Source organism: Schistocerca gregaria, chromosome 6, assembly GCF_023897955.1.
Source record: "Schistocerca gregaria isolate iqSchGreg1 chromosome 6, iqSchGreg1.2, whole genome shotgun sequence".
In the NCBI taxonomy this organism is placed as follows: Eukaryota; Metazoa; Arthropoda; class Insecta; order Orthoptera; family Acrididae; genus Schistocerca; species Schistocerca gregaria.
This window is the reverse complement of record NC_064925.1, coordinates 573,413,120-573,432,200: the sequence shown is the minus strand read 5'-3', so window position 1 is coordinate 573,432,200 and position 19,081 is coordinate 573,413,120.

Here is a 19,081-nt window from a genome sequence, read left to right as displayed (position 1 = left end):
CTAAGAAAAACACACATACACCCATGCCCGAGGGGGGACTTCAACCTCCGGCGGGAGGGTCCGCGCAATCCGATACGTGGTGCCTCAAACTGGCTCTGAGCATTATGGGACTCAACTGCTGTGGTCATCAGTCCCCTAGAACTTAGAACTACTTAAACCTAACTAACCTAATGACATCACACACATCCATGCCCGAGGCTGGATTCGAACCTGCGACCGTAGCAGTCGCACGGTTCCGGACTGCGCGCCTAGAACCGCGAGACCACCGCGGCCACCTCAAACTGCGTGGCCACTACACGCAGCAGGCGAATGAACAGACAGTCTGATCACAAATGACAAAAAAGTTTCTTTTCGTGTGATGTAATTCCAAATTTTCAATTATCGGATTTTCTTCCCTTAGGTGACCTGTAGAACATCGTTTCTGCCACATTTCATTAGGTTAGGTCTACTGGAAGTACGCTATTAACTTTGATGTGAGAGTTTGCATCAAAATATGTGATATAAATGGCCTTGCATCTTGGTTGCATTGACCTAGAAGCTTTACTTTTGTACACCGACAAGGGAGTGGAGACCTTAATACGCGACATATATTTCCACTTGTTATGTCTGCTCGTTTCTGAGAAAAAGGGGTTTTTAACAGTTGGACGGACAGAAAGACAGATAGACAGATGGATGTAAAACGAAGTAATACTGTAAGAGTTGCATCTTTACTGACTGAGGTACACAACCTTAAAAGTTTATAAAAGTAAATTAATGGAAAGACCAAATGTGGAAATCCAAATTTCATACTCCTGGAAATGGAAAAAAGAACACATTGACACCGGTGTATCAGACCCACCATACTTGCTCCGGACACTGCGACAGGGCTGTACAAGCAATGATAACATGCACGGCACAGCGGACACACCAGGAACCGCGGTGTTGGCCGTCGAATGGCGCTAGTTGCACAGCATTTGTGCACCGCCGCCGTCAGTGTCAGCCAGTTTGCCGTGGCATACGGAGCTCCATCGCAGTCTTTAACACTGGTAGCATGCCGCGACAGCGTGGACGTGAACCGTATGTGCAGTTGACGGACTCTGAGCGAGGGCGTATAGTGGGCATGCGGGAGGCCGGGTGGACGTACCGCCGAATTGCTCAACACGTGGGGCGTGAGGTCTCCACAATACATCGATGTTGTCGCCAGTGGTCGGCGGAAGGTGCACGTGCCCGTCGACCTGGGACCGGACAGCAGCGACACACGGATGCACGCCAAGACCGTAGGATCCTACGCAGTGCCCTAGGGAACCGCACCGCCACTTCCTAGCAAATTAGGGACACTGTTGCTCCTGGGGTATCGGCGAGGACCATTCGCAACCGTCTCCATGAAGCTGGGCTACGGTCCCGCACACCATTAGACCGTCTTCCGCTCACGCCCCAACATCGTGCAGCCCGCCTCCAGTGGTGTCGCGACAGGCGTGAATGGAGGGACGAATGGAGACGTGTCGTCTTCAGCGATGACAGTCGCTTCTGCCTTGGTGCCAATGATGGTCGTATGCGTGTTTGGCGCCGTGCAGGTGAGCGCCACAATCAGGACTGCATACGACCGAGGCACACAGGGCCAACACCCGGCATCATGGTGTGGGGAGCGATCTCCTACACTGGCCGTACACCTCTGGTGATCGTCGAGGGGACACTGAATAGTGCACGGTACATCCAAACCGTCATCGAACCCATCGTTCTACCGTTCCTAGACCGGCAAGGGAACTTGCTGTTCCAACAGGACAATGCACGTCCGCATGTATCCCGTACCACCCAACGTGCTCTAGAAGGTGTAAGTCAACTACCCTGTCCAGCAATATCTCCGGATCTGTCCCTCATTGAGCATGTTTGGGACTGGATGAAGCGTCGTCTCACGCGGTCTGCACGTCCAGCACGAACGCTGGTCCAACTGAGGCGCCAGGTGGAAATGGCATGGCAAGCCGTTCCACAGGACTACATCCAGCATCTCTACGATCGTCTCCATGGGAGAATAGCAGCCTGCATTGCTGCGAAAGGTGGATATACACTGTACTAGTGTCGACATTGTGCATGCTCTGTTGCCTGTGTCTATGTGCCTGTGGTTCTGTCAGTGTGATCATGTGATGTATCTGACCCCAGGAATGTGTCAATAAAGTTTCCCCTTCCTGGGACAATGAATTCACGGTGTTCTTATTTCAATTTCCAGGAGTGTACATACACACCACGACCATACACGTTGTAGGTATATGCAGAAATAAAGAAATCTGTGACAGATCGTACAAATCTCTAAACTTTTCCTAGTTTGCAAAAAATATGACATTTGCAGTTGGGGACGTTTAAAGAAAACTACGAACGACATTTTTCAGAATACGTTTATTAACTGATTCTTAAACTTTAATATGAGCCTCACCTAACTGTTAACAGAAAATACGACAAAACTCAATATATGGCGTTTTGAAATGTGCCTAGTACAGCACATTGCCACAGAGACATCTGTATTTTTCAACATTCCATATTACTCCAAAATTGTCAAAATACTTCTGGAAGGTGTAGTGATTTGGGGCTATCGAAACGACTGAGCTGTCAAGCTACGGGAAAGGAACGGAAAGCAGGAGCATATTATTATTGAACTATAAATGCAAATCATCTTACAACTCTAGAAATAAAGTTAAGTGGTCTTACCTTCCACAGCAGTAATTCTTCAGAAATAGATGATAGTTACAATGCTTCTTGAGCTGAAGAAGAATTGCTAGGGTGCACTCTTTCAGAGTATAAAAAGACATTGTAAAATGTAACAACCTAGCCTTTGGAAATCCTCATGCTGGTAGTTCCCTATCTTGTGCACACTTTAACGTAGAGAGTAAATCAGCTCAGTATTTTCAATTACAAAATTATGTAAGAAGAGGTCACCGGTTTCACAAAATAAAGACAAAACGATTTTTCAATATTTTAAATCAAAATAAGTACAGTACTGCGACAGCTGTTTAGACTGCCAAAAGAATCGGCCCTTCCTCAAACTGCCTACTGGAGAAGTACCTTCTTGCAGAAAGTTGTGAATCTATAACTGTATGCTCTGAAAATATACACAAAAGAAAGCACATAAAGTAGTTAACGAAACATGGCTTAAGATTGACTAAGTACGTGGCTCAAGTAAACTTGCGTTTTATGTGAGAGATTACTTAAATTCTTTAGAGCAATATATAATGAAAGAGGTTGCAGAAAATCTTAGTTTCAGACTATTTCCTGGTTGTTATGGGTCCTACAACAAATCCTCGGCAGTCTTACCAGTACCTATGAGTTACATCGAAAGCTCAAATTTAGTTAAAAAAGTCAGTATATTTCCCAATAACTAGGCACAGCTAATTGTCTCGTCATATGGTTTTTGGAGTTACTGAGAAAAAAAATCCTAAGATAATGTGAAACAATTACTCTGCCCTTGCAGTATTATGATATTTGGAGAAAGTTTGGGGAGCTTAAAGTTTGCGGTAAAGACTGGTGTATTTGTAATATGAATCAATCCACACACTATAATGAAAGCCAAGTTACTACATAATATAACTGAGGCACGATTACTGGATTATATAAAGAGTCCTGAGACCAGGGCACAACGTCTTTTTCCAAATACTTACTTTGCTTCCACGACAAACGTCAAGGTGCTGAAATTAGGATAGAAAACCGCTGCATTCAACTTCCATCAGTGAACCATGCAAACAAAAAGTAAAGCTAATGATATGAAGAAGTTGACGGGTGGTTTTGAAAATGATTCAGAGGATTCTGAAGAGTTGCATTCAAAATATGTTCAAGGGAACGCTAACGGTACTGAAGACAAAATTTTGTATTATGAGAAGCCTTTATATTAGAGGGGACTGTATTTCACTATCGTTCTATATTTCAAAGCTAATTAAATCTAAAAGTCGTACTAAAATACGTACTCCTTAAGTTGTCATTTAAATACCATCTTCAGTTTCATGTTAGGCTTCGAGAGATATAAACAGGTGTTTTTACTGTGGAATCCTCTGTTTACGTGTTAAATTATAAGAAAAACATAAATTTATTACTATATTAATAAATTGTTAGCTTCTTATTCTGGTATTGTATACAGTATTTAATATACTTAGGAGCCCACTGAATTCGTATGCTTAGTAAGGGAATTTTTAAGACATAGGTTAATAAAATGCAGAAGAGCAGTGCACGAGGAACCAGGTATCTTGAGTTTTGCAACACTTTTTAGTACGTAACTTTTTGATGAATAAAGTCTGTTAGTGACGAACTTCAATAATTCATTCATCAATACCTGTCTACATGAATATCAGTATCATGTTTTTGAAACTTCTTGAATCATCAATATTTAATAGAAACAAAAAATTCCTCTAGAATGAGCTTTTCACTGTGTAGCGGAGTGTGCGCTGATATGAAACTTCCTGGCAGATTAAAACTGTGTGCCCGACCGAGACTCGAACTCGGGATCATTGTCTTTCGCGAGCAAGTGTTCTACCATCTGAGATACCCAAGCACGACTCACGACCCGACTTCACAGCTTCGATTCTACCAGTACTTCGTCTCCTACCTTCCAAACTTGGAACAAGCTAGGTAGAGCACTTTCCGGCGAAAGGCAATGGTCCCGAGTTCGAGTCTCGGTTAGGCACACAGTTTTAATCTGCCAGGAAGTTTCAAAAATTTCCTCTCCTGTGAAATTTTACAAATGTCGTTTGTTCAGTTTCGATAAAACGTAATTTCTGTAATCAACATATGGGATGGTGTTCTCACTTAGCAGCAACGGCCCAGCCCAACGCTCTTATATACTTTAATATATAATAATGTGTGACGAGGGCCTCCCGTCAGGTAGACCGTTCGCCTAGTGCAAGTCTTTCGATTTGACGCCACTTCGGCGACTTGCTCGTCGATGGGGATGAAATGATGATGATCAGGACAAAACAACACCCAGCCCCTGAGCGGAGGAAATCCCCGACCCAGCCGGGAATCGAACCCGGGCCCTTAAGGTAGACAGTCTGTCGCGCTGACCACTCAGCTACCGGCGGCGGTCTATACTTTAATTAAAAAGCTTTACAAAAATTTGTGAACGTGATGTCACTATAGGGACACCAGATGTGGCAGAGAGGCAGATGTTAGAATAAAAGCCATTAAATGCGAACGTATCACAGAAGTGAAGAAAAATCGATTGAGAGTGGAAAAAGAGATTGATAAAGAATATTAACGCTTTGTGGAATTGGCCACGTGTGGAAAAATGTGGACAACGTCTTGGATTCAGCAAGTGAAATGAGTCCTATCTTGCTAAGTACACTACTGGCCATTAAAATTGCTACACCAAGAAGAAATTCAGGTGGTAAACAGGTATTCATTGGACAAATATATTATACTAGAACTGGCATGTGAGTACATTTTCACGCAATTTTGGTGGATAGAAAATGAAAAATTAATACCCAGAACAACTACCTCTGACGGCAATAACGGCCTTGATACGCCTGGGCATTGAGTGAAACAGAGCTTGGATGGCTTGTACAGGTACAGCTGCCCATGCAGCTTCAACACGATACCACAGTTCATCAGAGTAGTGATTGGCGTATTGTGACGAGCGAGTTGCTCAGCCACCATTGACCAGACGTTTACAATTGGTGAGAGGTCTGGACAATGTGCTGGCCAGAGCAGCAGTTGAACATTTTCTCTATCAAGAAAGGCAAGTACAGGACCTGCAACATACAGTCGTGCATTATCCTGCTGAAATGTAGGGTTTCGCAGGGATCGAATGAGGGGTAGAGCCACGGGTCGTAACACATGTGAAGTGCAACGTCCACTGTTCAATGTGCCGTCAATGTGAACAAGAGGTAAACAATACGCGTAACCAATGGCACCCCATACCACCACGCCGGGTGATACACCAGTATGGCGATAGCGAATAAACGCTTCGAATGTGCGTTCACCGCGATGTCGCCTAACACGGATAAGACCGTCATCACTCTGTAAACAGAACCTGTATTCATCCGGAAAAAATGAGGTTTTGCTATTCGTGCACCCAGGTACGTCGTTCAGTACACCATCGCAGGCTCTCCTGTCTGTGATGCAGCGTCAAGGGTAACCGCAGCCATGGTCTCCGAGCTGATAGTCTATACTGCTGCAAACGTTGTCGAACTGTTCCTGCAGATGGTTGTTGTCTTGCAAACGTCCCCATCTGTTGACTTAGGGATCGAGACGTGGCTCCACGATTCGTTACAGCCATGCGGATAAGATTCGTGTCATCTCGACTGATAGTGAAACGAGGCCGTTGGGATCCATGACGGCGTTCCATATTACCCTCCTGAACCCACTGATTCCATATTCTACTAACAGTCATTGGATCTCGACCAGCGCGAGCAGCAATGTCGCGATACGATAAACCGCAATCGCGATAGGCTACAATCCGACCTTTATCAAAGTCGGAAACTTTATGGTACGCATTTCTCCTCCTTACACGAGGCATCACAACAACGCTTCACCAGTCAACGCCGGTCAACTGCTGTTTGTGTATGAGAAATCGGTTGGAAACTTTCCTCATATCAGCACGTTGTAGTTGTCGCCACCGGTCCCAGCTTTGTGTGAATGATCTGAAAAGCCAATCGTTTGCATATCACTGCATCTTCTTCGTTTTGGTTAAATTTTGCGTCTGTAGCACGTCATCTTCTTGGTGTAGTAGTTTTAATGGCCAGTGGTGTATGTACACTACCTTTTAGATACAAGACAGTCCCCCAAAGCGAATAAAGTTTCGGAAACTTTCCGCTCCGGAAATAATGTTATGGGTAACGACTCAGAAGTTATAATGCGTGCCATTAACTGCGAACGTATCACAGAAGTGAAGAAAAATGTATTGAGAGTGTAAGTACAGATTGATAAATAATTTTTAACGCCTTGTAGAACTGGCCACATGTGGAGAAAAAGGGACTACCTAGTGGATTCAGCGAGTGTTGTAAGTCCTATCGCGTTAAGTATTTTCTCACAGTTGAATGTACTGGTTACAATGTCACGTTGACAGCTTTACACACAATCTTTGTTTTCTTTTTATTACACTGGGCCTGATTTCACCTGAAATTGTAAGAATTTGTAAAGTACCCTGTTAATAACCGGTAAACGCCAGTTTTCTTACAACTGGAACCAGTCACCGGTTTCAGGAGCTAGACGCGGCCACAACATTCCGCTGGCACTGCGGCTTCAGCGCGACCGCGCGCGCTGTTTCCGTTCCAGCCGCTGTTCCGAGTGTGCTTTGATTATTGCGGGCCGTGACGTGCGGTGTGAAATTACGGCTCTCTACTAAATGTTAATAAATCATCTGCAAATTGTGGTAACCGTGGCGAATTAGTGGAACAACTGTGTTCGTTTTTGTATTTCTCGCGTGATTGTACAAGCGAAATTACTGTCAGAGGCATGCACACAAATATTATTATGGCTTCCCTCCCACTCGCTTTAATTTATTAAATCGAACTATGTTCGAGTGCTCGCGTCAGATAATGCTGATGAGCGCTCAGTGCAGGAATTTTAATAAATTTCGAAAAGGAAACAAAACAAACTATCGAAACCTCTCATATATTACAGAGTAAGGAATTTGGAACATAATAGTATCCCACAGAACCAAATCAAATGTCACACTAGATTATTTATCACTCCCGGTTAGGAAAACAATTTGGAATATTCCGGAAGAAATTTTACTGTCTTACACTGTACCTAGTTGTACGTGTTTTGTAAGGGTTTATATATTTTTCTGTTAATAATTAGCAAGCGGTTCTTTGTGAACTTAAAATGGATGACCATTTAATCACACTTTTTTCTTTTCAGGTAAGAGAATAGAAAAGCATACAGTTCACACACAAGATATGAGTACTATGTATAAAAAGGGATGAAAGAAGAAATCGAATGTTATACTACATTAATATTTAAAGGAATTTCATTAAATTCCCAGAAATATACTCGTCCTGACAGAAATCAATAATGCAGGTAGTAAGATTAAAACTACCGTACATGGGATATTGAGAAACAGTAGGCAGGGCAGCCAATCAGTGTGCAAGATATCAGAACATGTAAATTAAATGACAATGTTGCGGATAACAATTCACAAGTTCCATTTATTTTTAACAATCGCTTTTTACATACGGCGGCAAAAACAGGAAAAACAGTTGTAGAAGCTAGAGAATATATTAAGAACATAATTCCATGATACTTTAAACAACTCTAACCATCACCAACACATTTCGCTGAAATTCAGAAAATTGTAAAAATTCAAAAGTAGGAGCTAATATTGTGTTGATGGGGTTTCAGACTGAAGTGTAAGAAGTTTTCCTAACTTAATAATAAGCTTTGTCCTTTGCGGTATCCGTAATTCATCAACAGCGGATTAAAATACTTCACTGTTAAATCTGTTTGTAAGGAAGTTGACACTAAAGATTTCAGTACCGGTGCGCCACTTTTATTACTGATCTCTTATTCCAAGATATTCTAAAAAGTAATGTACTCAAGCGCAGTCTCACATTTAGGTACTTAGCACATCACAGTTTGGATTCCACAAAAATTGATTCCAGAAAGATTCCTAGACTGAGAACGTTTCTTGTACAGTAACAAAATATTGACAGTTATTATTTATTGGGATCTTTTCAAGATGATTGATTGTGTAGCTCGTGTTACACTTTTAGATAAACTTAATTTTTTAATTAATGGAATTACTCACTATTGGTTAGTATCATAATGATCACATATATTGCAAAAATTTGTGCTCAATGATTCATACAGTGTTGAAAGAGGAGAAATTATGGTTTTTCAGACTATTCTAGTGTTATAAAAATTGTCTTTTCTGACAAAGCAGCAGAAGTCATTGTTAACGATTTGCTTCAAAGAAATATTAAGTGTTTCTCAGAAAATTGACTACATCTTAGTTTCGAGTAAACACACTGTATTCACTTCTCCACAATAAACAGGGTTATACGAACAACTGAATTACCACATGAAGAGTAGTAAGTAAACGGCGTAGAATGTTCTATATTTTTAGGCGTTCTTATTGACGAACACTTCATCTGGAAGAATCACACAGAGAGAAATATTTGACATGCCTACTTGAGTAGGGAGGGTGACGATCGAGTGGCATAGTTATGGTTCTGTGTATCAAAACCAACAGCCAGTGACGGCGATGGTAGAGCGATAATCACTGTCAGACATACTGTCGTTGGAGAAACCTCAGTCTCTCCATTAGCAAGGCAGAATATTGTGGTCAATGCAAAGCCCCACGAGTGACTGGTCACGATTACTTGGACATTGTCATGTCAGGAATGGAAAGTGGCGTGTTCATAAGAAATGGTGAAACGTCTGATACATACGTGTCACCACACAGAAATAATCATCGAACCAAGTGCTTCGGTATGAACACTACTGATCCCAATGAAGAAATTAATTCAGAGCTGGAGAACTGCGGTATTTATGGGGGTTGGTGGACGACAATGATGTGAGGCGATGTTCATTACGACCAAATAAATGAGGCCTGCTTGTTTACTAGTGTTCAGCAATCCGAGATCCGCTATGTCTCGTTACCAATTTGTTACACGCTGTGAAGTCTCCGTTAGGTGTTATTTCACCCGAGGTATTGCCTGTTCCTCCGCATAACACGAGGTGACTGTCTCTCTCAGTGGACATGCTGCACAATGTTTGGGTTGTGCCGATGTAGGAGTGCGCGATCATGTCCGTGACTGGTTTTGTAGTGTAACGACGTAAGTTTTGTATAAATGAATTTCTTTTGACATATGACCATGTGCAGACTTCGTCACCAACGTCAGTTACAAAACACTTCAGAATTATTTAAACTCTTTTTATAAGTGGTCGCTGAATGGTCCTTGAACGAAACTGTAATTAAAACATCATCATTTGAGTCGTATGCGCAGAATTACGTCACTCAGTCCAATTGGTTTGCGCAAACTTTTTTCAATTTAGATGTCATTTGTTTTTTCGCAGACATTATATTAACGCAAGAATCTGCTTTAATAAATATTAAAACCACACTAAATAAACTTTTAAGACTCAACCTCGAGATGAACGTTGTCAAAATTAATAATCTTGTCAAATAAATCAATAATTCTTCATAAATAAATTCTCGGAACACGTATTTAAACTTTTGTAGTCCCCACTAGTTTATTATCTTCCTAAATACTACATATAGACGTGAACCTGAGCCTTGACAAGATAGGACTGAACATTTACAACGTGATTAAACTTTCTATGGCGTCATTGTTGTAGAAACACTACAAATTCTTATTTTTTCAGTTTTTAGAAGCACGACGCAACAAATCGGTTTCAGGATCTTCTGTTGCTCTTTGGCTGTCGACCCGCGACGTATAGGAGCCATCAATTTTCTCTCTGGTCCCGGCAGCGAAGATGCTGTCTCCGTTCGTTGCGCCGCCCTCTCCGTACATGAAACATAAAAATAAATACAAAACTTTAGATAATTCACAACAATTATAAATATTACAAAATACTTAAACAAAACACTAAATTAAACTTTCATTCACCTGCCAACTGGGTTGACACTGGTGAATGGGTGACGCTTCAATTTCACGTCCCACTACATACCCCACCCACAAGCTCAGTTTGTCAGGATTTAACCGAAAATAAAACTTCTACTATATACAATATTTAACCGTTAATATTATACATTTTTTTCACGCATCTCGAACCATCTAGGGCTGCAGAGTACTTTAAATGTTATGTATGCGACTAGAATGATATCCCTTTTCTTTCTCAGACAACTGATGCAGTACAAACAGACCATCTTCCTCAATCTCCATGTAAATTAAACTCATTCAGAACTTACTCCTTTGCAATGTCACTCTAAAATTATCATTCAGCAATGCATACAGAAAGTTGAGCAAAAATTTTTGAATAGCGCACTTTAGCTCGAGCGTCAGATTCAAAGTTGCTTTTCGTTTTATAGCCATGCGGCTAAGACCTTATTTCACGAGAAATATTTCACTGTAATAAAATTGAGTGTTTTTACATGTGCAGTCTGCAATATGGTTCAAAGGAAATATGGATAATTTCAAGGCATTCAGCAGAGTATACTTCCAACTCTTGACCTACATCCTCATTTGGCTTATGGTCCCGGACAACCGCACTATTTATTCAGTATGAGTGTGACTGATCCGCTACAACGGCATATATGTTCCATAATCCACACTCGAAAATGAGAGCCGGCCGCTGTGGCCGAGAGGTTCTACGCGCTTCAGGTTCCAATCCTGCCTCGGGCATGGATGTGTGTAATGTCCTCAGGTTAGTTACGTTTAAGTATTTCTAAGTCTCGGGGACTGATGACCTCAGATATTAAGTCTCATAATGCTCACAGCCATTTGAACCAATCGAAAATGAGATTTTTCTGGCGGCCATGTCTCTGGTTTTGTTGATAACGGAGATAAATGGTGAATTTTTCTGAATAGCCCTTAACCTAGCGACCATTTGTACACCCATCGGAAGAACAGTCATACTGTATCAATCCTGCAACACAGGAGTTAAAATTTGAATATTACATATTCACTCTAGCCCTGGAAGATTCAGCATGTCGGTTAGTTTTTTTACATGCGGTCTAACATGAAACTCAGGCGGATTATAAAAGTATTTTTGTTCAAATGTGGTTCCTGAAAAACACCGAAAAATATTCGGTACCCAAAACACCAATTGTGGTGTTAGCCCCTTCCATAATTTCGCAAATGGCAAACTGTCGAAATTATTATCGTATTTCATAAGATGAAAATCTCGAGGAACTTCGAAACTTTTTCGGTATTATTAAACGTAGCCAATATCTAAATCTACATCTACATCTACATCTACATGACTACTCTGCAATTCACCTTTAAGTGCTTGGCAGAGGCTTCATCGAACTACAATCATACTATCTCTCTACCATTCCCCTCCCGAACAGCGCGCGGGAAAAACGAACACCTAAAGCGTTCTGTTCGAGCTCCAATTTCTCTTACTTTATTTTGATGGTCATTCCTACCTATGTAGGTTGGGCTCAACAAAATATTTTCACATTCGGAAGAGAAAGTTGGTGACTGAAATTTCGTAAATAGATCTCGCCGCGACGAAAACCGTCTTTGCTTTAATGACTTCCATCCCAACTCGCGTATCGTATATGCCACACACTATCCCCTATTACGTGATAATACAAAACGAGCTGCGCTCTTTTGCACCCATTCGATGTCCTCCGTCAATCCCACCTGGTAAGGGTCCACACCGCGCCGCAATATTCTAACAGCGGACGAACGAGAGTAGTGTAAGCTGTCTCTTTAGTGGACTTGTTGCATCTTCTTAGTGTCCTGACAATGAAACGCAACCTTTGGCTCGTTTTCTCCACAATATTATCTATGTGGTCTTTTCAACTGAAGTTGTTCGTAATTTTAGCATCCAGGTACTTAGTTGAATTAACAGCATTGAGAATTGTACTATTTATCGAGTAATCGAATTCCAACGGATTTCTTTTGGAACTCATGTGCATCACCTCACACTTTTCGTTATTTAGCGTCAGCTGCCACCTGCCACACCATATAGCAATCTTATCTAAATCGCTTTGCAACTGATACTGGTCTTCGGATGACCCTACTAGACGGTAAATTACAGAATCATCTGCGAACAACCTAAGAAAACTGCTCAGATTGACACCCAGGTCATTTATATAGATCAGGAAGAGCAGAGTTACCAGGACGCTTCCGTGGGGAACACCTGATATAACTTCAATTTTACTCGAAGATTTGCCGTCTATTACTACGAACTGCGAACTTCCTGTCAGGAAATCTCGAATCCAGTCGCACAACTGAGACGATACCCCATAGTTCCACAGCTTGATTAGAAGTCGCTTGTGAGGAACGGTGTCAAAAGCTTTCCGGAAATCCAGAAATACGGAATCAACCTGAGATCCCCTGTCGATAGCGGTCATCACTTCGTGCGAATAGAGATCTACATGCGTTGCCCAAGAACGATGTTTTCTGAATCCATGCTGATTACGTATCAATAGATCGTTCCCTTCGAAGCGATTCATAATGTTTGAATACAGTATATGTTCCAAAACCGTACTGGAAACCGACGTAAATGATATAGGTATGTAGTTCGATGGATTACTCCTACTACCATTCTTAAACACTGGTGCGACCTGCGCAGTTTTAAGGTCTGTGGGTACAGATCTATCGGTGATCGAGCGGTTGTATATGATTGCTAAGTAGGGAGCTATTGTATCAGTATAATCTGAAAGGAACTTAATCGGTATACAATCTGGACCTGAAGACTTGCCCGTATCAAGCGATTTGAATAGCTACGCAACCCCTAAGGTATCTACTTCTAAGAAACTCATGCTAGCAGATCTTCGTGTTTCAAATTCTGGAATATTCCATTCGTCTTCCCTGGTGAAGGAATTTCGGAAAACTGCGTTCAATAACTCCGCTTTAGCGGCACAGTCGTCGGTAAAAGTACCATCGACACTGCGCAGCGAAGGTATTGACTGCGTCATACCGCTTGTGTACTTTACATACGACCTGCATTTCTTCGGATTTTCTACCAAATTTCGAGACAATGTTTCGTTGTGGAAACTATTAAAGTCATCTCGCATTGAAGTCCATGCCAAATTTCGAGCGTCTGTGAATTTTAGCCAGTCTTTGGAATTTCGCGTTCTTCTGAACTTTGCATGCTTTTTCCGTTGCCTCTGCAACAGCGTTCGGACCTGTTTTGTGTACCATGGGGGATCATTTCCATCTCTTATCAATTTATGAGGTATGAATCTCTCAATTCCTGTTGCTACTATATCTCTGAAATTGAGCCACATCTCGTCTACATTTGCATAGTTAGTTAGGAAGGGATGGAGATTGTCTCTTAGGAAGCCTTCTAGTGACACTTTACCCGCATTTTAAATAAAATTATTTTACGTTTGTTTCTGGTGGATTTGGAAGAAACGGTATTGAGCCTAACTTCAACGCCCTAATCCCTGTATCAGTCATGATCCTGTCTATTACCTCTGGATTGTTTGTGGCTAAGAGGTCAAGTGTGTTTTCGCAACCATTTAAAATTCGCGTCGGTTCGTGGACTAACTGCTAGAAATAATTTACGGAGACAGCATTTAAGACAATCTAGGAAGATGTTTTCTGCCTACCACCGGTTTTGAACAAGTATTTTTGCCATCATATCGAGGGAAGGTTGAAGTGCCCACCAACTATAACCGTATGAGTGGGGTATTTATTTGTTGCGAGGCTTAAATTTTCTCTGAACTGTTCACCAACTATATCATCGGAGTCTGCGGATCGGTACAAGGAGCCAATTATTAACTTAGTTCGGCTGTTAAGTATAACCTGCACCCATACCAATTCGCACGGAATATCTACTTCGACTTCACTACAAGATAAACCACTACTGAGAGACACAAACACTCCACCACCAATTCTGCCTAATCTATCTTCCCTGAACACCGTCTGGGACTTCGTAAAAATTTCTGCAGAACGTATTTCAGGCTTTAGCCAGCTTTCTGTACCTATAACGATTTCACCTTCTGTGCTTTCTATTATCAATTGTAGCTCAGGGACTTTCCCAGCACAACTACAACAATTTACAACTAAAATTCCGACTGTTCCTTGATCCAAGCACGTCCTGTATTTGCCATACACTCTTTGAGATTGTAGCCCACCCCGTACTTTCCCGAGGCCTTCTAACCTAAAAAACCGCCCAGTCCATGCCACACAGCCTCCGCTACCCGTGTAGCCGCCAGCTGAGTGTAGTGAACTCCTGACATATTCAGCGGAACCTGAAACCCCACCACCCTATGGCGCAAGTCAAGGAATCTGCAGCCAACACGGTCGCAAAACCTTCTGAGCCTCTGATTCAGACCCTCATCCCGGTTCTGCACGAAAGGTCCGCAGTCGGTTCTGTCAACGATACTGCAGATGGTGAGCTCTGCCTTCATCTCGTAAGCAAGACCGGCAGCCTTCACCAAATCAGATAGACGCTGGAATACAGAGAGAATTTCCTCAGATCCAAAGCGACACACGTCATTAGTGCCGACATGTGCCACCACCTGCAGCTGGCTGCACCCTGTGCTCTTCATGGCATCCGGAAGGACCCTTTCCACATCAGGAATGACTCCTCCCGGAATGCACACGGAGTGTACACTAGATTTCTTCCCCTCCTTAGCCGCCATATCCCTAAGGGGCCGCATTACGCGCCTAACATTGGAGCTCCCAACTACTGATAAGCCCACCCTCTGCGATTGCCGGGACCTTTAAGGCTGAGAATGATCCTCTGAATCAGGGTAGGCAGCTGCATCTTTCTCAGCCAGAGGCAGTGCCTGAAACCTATTTGTCAGACGCATCGCTGAGGCTTTCTGATCATCTTCCGGGGACGTCTTTCGCTGCCTGCCACGCCTTGGAACGACCTCCCAATGAACCACAGGCGAGGGCTCAGCCCCACTGCGGGCAGCAACCGGGGCAACCACAGCGGCAGACCGATCTGGAGACAGACGGGTCGAGGTTGACATCCCCGTGATACCCAAGTCCGGCTCCCCACAGTGGTGCCCATTGGCAACGGCCTCGAGCTGCGCGACCGAAGTCAGCGCCGCTTGCAGCTGTGAGCGAAGGGATGCCAACTCAGCCCTCATCCGAACACAGCAATCACCGTCCCTGTCCATTCTAATCGATGTTGAACGACAGTTACTGAAACACGAGTCCGTACCTAGATAACGCAAGGGAAACATGCAAAAAATGTATGAACTAAGCTGTACAAATGCCTAACCACTGCGTTACAATCTGCCTGAATTACGATTACAGCAACTGAAGCAGGAAAATACACCTCCTGTTCGAAACTCACACGCAATTTAAGTTATAATCTACGAAGTAAACACTAAAGCGCGATGCTACAGCTCTCAAATACTATAATACGCCCGAAATTTATGAATTGAACAATGCAAGTACCCAAAAACACGCAAAGAAATTGAGAATTAAACTATGTAAAAAGTAAGTAAGCTGAGAGTATACGACTTGCTGCTGGCAGCTGCTTACCCAACAGCGGCAGGGAGCACACTCAAAGGTTCAAAGTTACTGCACTTACAGACGTAAAATGTGCACGTAGTATCCTGTCCGAGGTGTAAAAGTGCCTATGATTCTATTGTCATCGCAAGGGCTCTGAGGTCACCAGACTACGCTTTAGTCAGTACATTTTCACCAATAAAACGTTATGACGCGATGTCTATGCAAACGGGCACTTCACGCCCGTACATACTTGCTGAAAGTGGTACCGTACTGACAAAAAACAGCCGAAACTGGTATTAACAAAAGTGAAAAGTACTGCCAAAAGTTATGTAAAGCTGAAAGACTGCAAATTAAGTAAAATGTTTCTAACATTTTTACTCTTTTAAGAGACAAATCATAAGTCTGTCGTTTTCGATAAACTAAGATCGATGAACATAATATCCAGAAAAAACGTAAACCAAATGAGTTTTTGTTAACCTAATGTTACGTCATAGGTATCAAAGTATATAAATGTGTCTAAGTACGAGTACATAAATAAACTATCAAGCAAGATTCATGAAAAGTGCACAAAATTCCGAATATAAATGCGAATATATGAGGTTGAAATAGAAAAAACACGCAATGGTGAAGTTAATGAATTCGTGTAATTTAAGTGCCGTAGATAAATCACTTACTTTACTAGTAGATAAGCTGTTCAGTTTAGCCACAATAGCGACAGGTAAACATAGAGTAAAAATAATTATATTCCCATCGAACAACATCTGAAATTCACAATAGAAATAATGCTATAGATTCCATAAAAACTAGGAATGTGGTGTAAAAGGCTATCTGCCAGTCAGCTTGAGTCTAAAGATGTCTAATCCGGAAAAGATTTCCGATCACCACCGGTTCTGACTCAAGTAGCAGATTAACAAAGGCAAGATATTTCGAGGGTACGATTTGCATCGGAAACTCACGAAAACATAGCAGTTAATTAAACTTTATTGGAGGCTGAGATCTTACCCAAATACCAACGCTTATTGTTCAAAATGCATTCATCTTCATACTAGAAAAGAAGTCTGAAAAGCTACTTGCAGCGGCGTGCTGCCCCAGGCGACGAACAAGAAGGAAGTGAAGGAAGTAGGTCTTATCGCGCGAAGTGTTGCAGAAATACAAGATAATTCTGCTTCCGAGCTCCGTCATCAGCTTTTAACTGGCACTGATTCCGGTATTTTGTCGGTTTGTCGACGACACCTAGTTCTATCAGAAAGAGACGACGTGTGACGGCGTGTCTGTGCTCAAAAGAAATGACTTATGACGAGTGTTGCAGTAATCCGACGATACATGAAAGACGTCCGTTCTATACGTCCATCTACCAACAATCTCTTCAATCTTCTTTCGCTATCCTTTTTTCGCGTTTCAAAGGTGGACTGATCACAACCGGCTCCGGAGTAATACTTACGGGCTCTACATAATGCGATATAGATCCGTCTAATATCATCTTTTGAAATACTTCTTCGAAATTCCCACGCATTGTGGTTTAAAGTCTTAACAACGAAGATTCTGTTTGTTACATTATTCTATCGATCTTTTTTCTCATATTATTTAATATTTAAATCAAGCATAACTTTTTGGACATCCTGTTCCTAACTTACCATGCCTGAAACTAACTTCCTGTAATAATATAGAGAACCTCACTGAACGGGTTTGGTTCTTAGTTTGGATTAAGGAAAGACATAAAAAGATTTCTGACCTCCTATTTCATCCCAGTCAGTTGTGGTTTTCCTGCATCAAATTTGTGTAAGTTTTCGGTCAGCGATTCTGTAGACCTTTCTGGACTACTGAACACGAATTTCAAGTTTGCTGCCATACAGGACGTCAGAATCACTTTGAGAAGGGCAAAAGGCTTAACGATTTTCGCAGTTATTCAGACTTTTGCTTATACCTCGAAAACTAAGCATTTTTCTACGAAGACCATTCTACACAAAATTAACGTTAACAATCGTTCCTAAAGAATGCAGTAGTAAGCTTTGAATATCTGAAGAGCGATACAGACGCCAAAGCACGCTGAAAAACAGTGAATTTTCTACTCTTCTGAGTAAACGCCCACATCCGTTCCTTACAATTCGAAAAATCCCCATGTTATCAACAAAACCCCTACACTATGTGATAGTATACTGAAATACGAACAAGAGACGTTTGTAACATTCAGTATCCTCACATGAGAACAAAGCAAAAATTGCGAAAAGTACCATTTGTGCCCCACAGGCAAACGACCTCTCCCACATGTCGGTTTCTCACCCTTGTTATCACGCATAAAAGAGGTTGTTTGGGACGAACAGATGGGAAACCATGTTTTACGAAAACTTTAACAAATAATATTTACAACATCTTAGGCACATGGTGTTAACTACAAGGCTGACTATGAATTCTGTACGGGGCAGTCGAATAAAAATGAGACAGATGGAAAAAAGTAAGTAAAATACTTATTATTTACATATTTATCGCCATGACTGTTAACATATTGATCCCAGTTGGAAACAGGGCTGTCCATGGGTTCATGGAAACATATCTATAGTGGCCTACGCAACCATGATTGTACCCAGACATGATCTCGCCATCCGAAGCAGATCGACGGCTTCGAATGTCTATGTTGAGGACACCAAAAATTAGGTACCACGATTGGGAGACAGCGGGACTATATAGAGGATGTGTAAAAGCCTCCCACCGAAACGTCTGCACGTTACCCGAAACAATGTTGTCAACATGTGAACCCGAGACGCTCGAAATGGCCAAGAAGGAAGAACAAAGTGTGTGGAAGTATCAGCAACAAAGGAATGGAGGGATCGCCCTGGATTTGGGCGTCCTTATGGTGGATGGCAAAATATTCATCTCTACAATTAAATAATAACGAAATTAATAAGTAGCCAACTTGAATTTTCTTTTTATTTCTTGTGCAAATCTTCGCTCTTTTCTTTATTACCGAGGGAATCTCCTTTTATTTGTGTAATTCAATGTAAAGTTTCATAAAGCTAGAGATTCTTCAGACCAGATGTCTTATGTCAGCTTACGGCACATGACGGGAACGT